This window comes from Dendrobates tinctorius, unplaced genomic scaffold (assembly GCF_039654945.1).
Source record: "Dendrobates tinctorius isolate UK_male_01 unplaced genomic scaffold, ASM3965494v1 ptg000028l, whole genome shotgun sequence".
Lineage (NCBI taxonomy): Eukaryota > Metazoa > Chordata > Amphibia > Anura > Dendrobatidae > Dendrobates > Dendrobates tinctorius.
Window position 1 is genome coordinate 36,681,609 of NW_027361696.1, and position 6,417 is coordinate 36,688,025.

Below are 6,417 nucleotides of genomic sequence, written 5' to 3' on the forward strand. Positions count from 1 at the left end.
TATTTAATGACAAGGACATGTCCATTCCTGCCTGTTTTTTTCTTTCTATCATCCTCGTCTTCGGACTCTGGGCCAGTCCCTCCTTCCAAAGACCTTACATTCCCAGAAGAAGGAGACTTGGCACCCCCTGTAAACCCCACCGAAGCCGGAACGTCACCCTCAGCTTCCTCCTCAGAGGAAGAGATGTTCTCAAGAGCTTGGAACCGGTTAGAAAGACCAACCGGAGGGGAGTCAGTTTTTCCTTTCATAGATACTTTGGTCAGAGCAGGAGATGTTTTATCTCCATACTTTTTCCTCTTTTTGCTGCCGAGCTTACGCTTGTGCTCTAGCCACTGCCTATTATCCTCATCCATACTTTCCTATTGGGAGGATTTAGAGGCAGTGACGCTTTCCTCCCTGTATATCCTCCTGACTTCCCCATCCAACACATTATTCCTCGAGGCCTCAGCAGCAAGACTGGTGTCCAGGACAGGGGCCACTTCAGTAGCCCGGGGCTCGCCCAGCTCCCACTCTTGTTTGAGCTTGTCTAGACATCTCAGCTGGGTAGACGTACTTTTATTGCATTTCCTCCTTGGCTCTCATCTCCCTCACCCCTGCTAGTCCCTTCCCTAGCAGAATCAGCCTCATGGCTTTCTTCCACTAGGGTCAAGACTGTATTAGCGAAGGAGCGAGGACAATGGCTGAATGGGTGACCTAAGTCACCACACAGGTGGCACCTAATCTCCACACAAGATGCAGCAAGATGGCCAATATCCCCATACAATGCACATTTCTGCACAGTGCAGTTTGCACTGAAGTGTGTGGGGTCTCCGCACCTGTGACAGAGCTTTGGTTGCCCCTGGTAGAAGAACTGGATACGATCTCTACCCCAGAAGGCAGATGATGGAATGTTGGCAACCTTACCACCTAAGCGCTTAAGTTTTACCATAAACATCCAGGCCCCTGACCAGATATCAAACTCATCATGGCTTTTCTTTGGCATTTCCACCAACTCTCCACATTGGTCAAGCCACGTCATGATGTCATAACAAGAAAGCGACTCGTTACAAGTCATCACAGAAATTTTCTTGACTTGATTTTGGCGAGACACCACCTGAATGGCAAAGTCTCGCCAGCCGGGCTCATTTTTTGCCAACTCATAATTCGACCAGAAGGGCTCGAACCCCTCTGGCCGAACAAAGCTGACATCAAACTCAGGTGTGGATTAGGGACACATCAAGGCATAGATGTCAATAGAATTGAAGCCCATCCTCAGTAGGAGCTACACAACCTTAGACCTTGGAGGACACTCTTCACTACCCCTCCACCGAAGATGGACCACAGTCCAATGCACACTACCTGGCCCAGCTGTCGGGAGGAACCACACTGCATTTCCCCCATTTTGCTCTCGTAAGGCCCCGAGGCCATGCATCTCTATCCAGAAGGATAGATCAACCTCTCGACTCTCTACCATTAGTGATCTCTCCCATTTCTTTAGAGCATTCAGGAGATGCTGCTGCAACATGCCATCCCCAGAGCCCAGAAATGAGGAGGATGCACTATTTCCCCCGGAGGTGACAGCGGCATAACTCCTGATGGATTCTGCCACCACCAGGGGGGCAACTGGACCAGTGACCACATCAACACCCACAGTATCACTATTACCCACCTCCATATCACCCTCACTCTCCACCAAACCAGCAACAACACCACTAGATGAAGTATTTTCCCCATTCATACCCCCGCCACATTCACTCCTGCTGGACCAGTGGCAACAGGGGGTGACATTTTGACCTCCGCATCACCAGGCACAAGGGGCTCAGTCTCCTACACAGAACTGGAGGTGACTCACCCCTGGTCTTATGTGTGCCCTACGCATCATCAGTTGATATTTTCCACTGCTTTATTGTTGATATAAGGAACCGCTGACCCTTAGCTGCTGTGAGGCACCACTGATCCTTTATATCAAGATCTTGCTGACCAGCGGCGCAAACGCAGAACAGGACTTTGGGAGGATCGGCACGCCCACCCCGACAACCCCCTCACACTGCGGCCACTTCTCAGCTAAGTGATCAGTGGCGACAGCATTAAGGGGCGCTGAGGCTACCGGAGCTGCCCCCCGACACTGGGCCGTTCCCCCCTCCCACTGAGGAGTGTATCACAGTATCGTGGCCTAACTGTATGCCCGCCGCCGGGCTGCCCTCACTGTCCAGCCTTTTGCCAGATGCACCTGCTGCTACGTCCCCGCTACTACAAACAGAGACAGAGCTCTGCGCCTCAATACCATGCTCTGTACTCTCTCTGCTCCTTTGCACCAGATCCACAGCAGAACCCGGGCTGAGCTGGGCAATGGGGCTTGTACAACTGACTCAGGGGGTGCAGGGAGAAGGACATATATATAGCTTACCACTTCTTGTAGCTTTGGCTTGGCCTTCTTTGCCTTTTTATTCTGGCACCCAGGAGCCTCCTCTGGTAAATCGTTACCGAGATGGAAATTCTGAAGGCACACTGGGGACTCCAGGAGCTTGATCTCCACCATTATTGCTCCTCCCTGGCTGCTGTTATCACTGTCCTCCCCAGAGCCAGCAGAACTGCGACCAGATGCCAATGTCACCTGTCCAGCAGGGAGCTCGCTGCACGTGGCCTGCAGATGACTTTGCAGGCTGCCAGGTGAGGCTTTCTGCTGGTCTTCATCATCATCATCATCCTCGTCATCATCATCACCCACCTGGCTCTCAGGCTGGAGCCCCATCTGCATGTGCTCTGTGTTATCAGCCATTTCTGTCTTCATTGAACAGTTTTTCTCTAAATGGTCCACTTTTTTCTCTAATAAAAGCTTTTGTCACCTCCAGCTCATTAATGTCATGTTTAAGCTGCTTTGCCTCTGCTTGGTGTTGGGTCTTCCTGGGTTTGGAGGAAACTGCAGCTTTGGCGCTTGTGCAGCGCAGCTCCTCCTGGAGCCTCCTGATGGTCTTATTTGCTTCTTTATACTCATCTAGGTGGCTCATGACCCAAGATCCATAGGTGGACACAGACTCCTTGGGTCTCTGCAGCCCCTAACCTTCCTCAGTGAGGTCAGCCACGCCCCCATGAGCACTCACCTTTCCTCCGGAAGGGCCGCCATCTTGCATGCAGCTAGCAGGCATGTCCTCCATGATGGAAGCCTTGCAGCTTCTCTGGGTCTCTGCAGACTTGGGGGGAGTAGGAGCCACATTGCTGTGACTCCTAGTGGAGCGTTTCACTCCCGAATCCTCCGATGTGCAGGCCGGTTGTTGGTTTCTTCTGCCCCCCGCCGGTCTGGACCGGGAAATGGAAGCCTGGGACTTGGCTGCTTCACTCATCCCAGGAAGCCCCCTTCCTGGGTAGGAGAGAGAGCAGGTCCCCGGATGGAAAGGTGTTGGTTCTCTGGAGCTCAGGAACACACAGCAGGATCAGTGGAGACCACACCCACAATTAGCACAATGAGCAGCAGCTGAACAGATCTGCACTCACTATTCTGCTGGTGCAGTCACTGTATACATACATTACTGATCCTGAGTTACATCCTGTATTATACCCCTGAGCTGCACTCACTGTTCTGCTGGTGCAGTCACTGTATACATACATTACATTACTGATCCTGTACTGATCCTGAGTTCCATCCTGTATTATACCCCAGAGCTTCACTCGCTATTCTGCTGGTGCAGTCACTGTGTACATACATTACATTACTGATCCTGAGTTACTTCCTGTATTATACCCCAGAGCTGCACTTACTGTTCTGCTGGTGCAGTCACTGTGTATATACATTGCATTGCTGATCCTGAGACATATCCTCTGCACACTACGGCATGTTTTGTTTTTGAACTCGTACTGACCTTGTACATAAAATACTCTTATTCTGTGGGGGATCACGCCATGTTTTGGGTCTGAGAGACGTTGGATCGTGTGTGAGGCATTTGCAAAACAATACTATTTTTTTTCAGTGTTTCCTCGCTTTGTTGCTTGATATTCCATTAATTTATTTATCCATTGAGTGAAAAAAAACAATAAATGCAAAAGCAAAAAATAATTGACATTCCAGCTGGACCTGCACTTACAGCAATACAAGAGCATTGAATTGAGGTATCATCTTCATGAAAACTGCAAAGGGAAAGTAACTTTACACTCAACTTTGACTGGAAGAACCTTACATTTAGAATGCCCCTCTATCTGTTTGCACTTTATTTTTGACACTTTAAGTTGTTGTGGTATGTTAGGTTATCAGCAGGGGACTGTGCCCAGATTTCTGGCTCCTGCTTGCAGGGGGCTGATTGATATTGATTGAATTTTCAGCTGCATTGTCACACCACTGGGACACATTGTGGACTTTCTGTAGCTGCAGGCAGAGGCAGAATTTACAACTGCTTTGTCACACCTCTGGCATACATTGTGGACTCTCTGAAGCCTGCAAGCAGAGGCAGAATTTCCAACTGCATTGTCCCACCACTGGCACACATTGTGGATTCTCTGAAGCTGCAAGCAAAGGCAGTGCATCAAAGAAGTGAAAGGCCACAGAAGCTGGCTGCATCCAGTGATTTTTTCCAGCTCCAGAGCAGCACTTCTCAAATATTTTTTATTAGGTATTTTAGCAGAATTTACAAACATGCTCTTTGTTTATGCAGTAATTCACCTTGATAAGTAGGGAAAGGGGGGAAGGAAAGGGATAGGAGTAGGGAAGGGAGAGAAAGGAGTTTTGATAGTAACATAGACAGAGCTGTACATATTTGTATATCTACTACAAAAAAAATTTATCTGTCTTAGTAAGATAATCTTCTTTGAATTTCCATGTTCAAACTATGTACATCGAAAATAGCTGGGAAGCTACTTTTAGCTTAAGGGTAAGAAAAAACTTATTAACAAGAAAGTCTTAACTAAACTAAACTAAATCTTGGTATTTAGTGTTCCATATGCTCCATTTATTGTCATATTTATGCAAGCATCCATTTGCTATTGAGAATTTTAGGTCCAAGGTATTATGTGTCTTTAGTCTATCCACAATGTCAGAAAATCTTGGTATGTCAGTTCTTCTCCAGAAGGAGGCTATCATATTTTTAGTTATCAGTAAAAGGTGTATTATAACTTTTTTAGTTGAGTAATGTACCTCTTCCAAGCCCAAGGAAAAAAGAGCTGTTTGAGGGGAAAGTGTAAAGTTCTTGTCGAGAAGTTCACCAATATATATGGAAATCTTATTCCATAATTCTGTGAGAGCTGGGCAGGACCAGAAAATATGTTTCAAATCTCCCTTGAGCCCGCACCCCCTCCAACACAATGGGGATGAATCTGTTTTGAAATGTGATATTCTAGAGGGAGTTAGGTACCATCTTGTTAAAATTTTGTAGAATGATTCGTGAAGTAGTATTGATATGTTGGAAGAGTACGAGTCCCTTATTGCCCTTTCCCATTGACCCTTTGTTGCGCAGAACTGGAAGTCTTTCTCCCACTTGAACATATATTTGTTTTTTGTGAAGTCGCCATCTTTATTGAAAGAGCTGCAAAGGAATTTAGTGCTCCAGAAAATCTTATGGTTTGGACTGTTTAGAAGAAGGTGAACCACCTCTGTTTTCAGAGGGACCAAGCTGACAAATTTTTGTATATACTCCTTGATTATGCATTATTGCATAAAGTCTGAGAAGGGTAGGTTGAATTTGTGTCTAATCTCGGAAAAACTGAGTAATTTATCCATTACAAGAACGTCTCCCAACTTTCGAATGCCATTTTTTGACCATATTTCAGGCACAGTAAATCCGTAAATAGAAGCAATCAGGGATATTGGGAAATTTTCTTTCAGTTTTGGCTTCTCAGCTCTGTTCGGTGAGGCCAAATGATCCCAAGCTTGGGTAATTGCCAGAAAAATAGGGTGATTTAGTCTATATCTTTTTAGATGGAATATATGATTGAGGAGATTTTTAAGTGGGTTTGAGGAACTATGGTCTCTTTTTAGCATCATCCAAGAAGGCTCGGCAGTCTCACTTATCCAATATTGGCTTTGTTTGATAAGAATGGCGTAGTAGTAAGTTAGAATGTTTGGAATCCCCATTCCTCCGTTATATTTATGTTTATAGAGAATTGTTCTGTCTACTCTAGCTCTCTTCTCTCCCCAAACAAAGGAGAAGATTTTTTTGTTGCAGCTATTAAAGAATGTTATTGGAAAGGAAAGAGGGAGAGCCCTAAAAATGTATAAAAGTTTCGGGAGTATCACTGTTTTTATTGCTAGCACTCTGCCCACCCACGACAGGCCTATGTTTTTCCAGGGTTGGAGATCATTTGTGATAGTGGCTAGAAAAGTCTCGCAATTTGCTTTAACTGTATTGCGTAATGTTTTTTTGAACACAATACCCAGGTGTGATATTTGGTCCTCCTCCCAACCAAACTCTGATATATTTTTAATAGAGTTTATTGTAGTATCTGAAAGGTAGA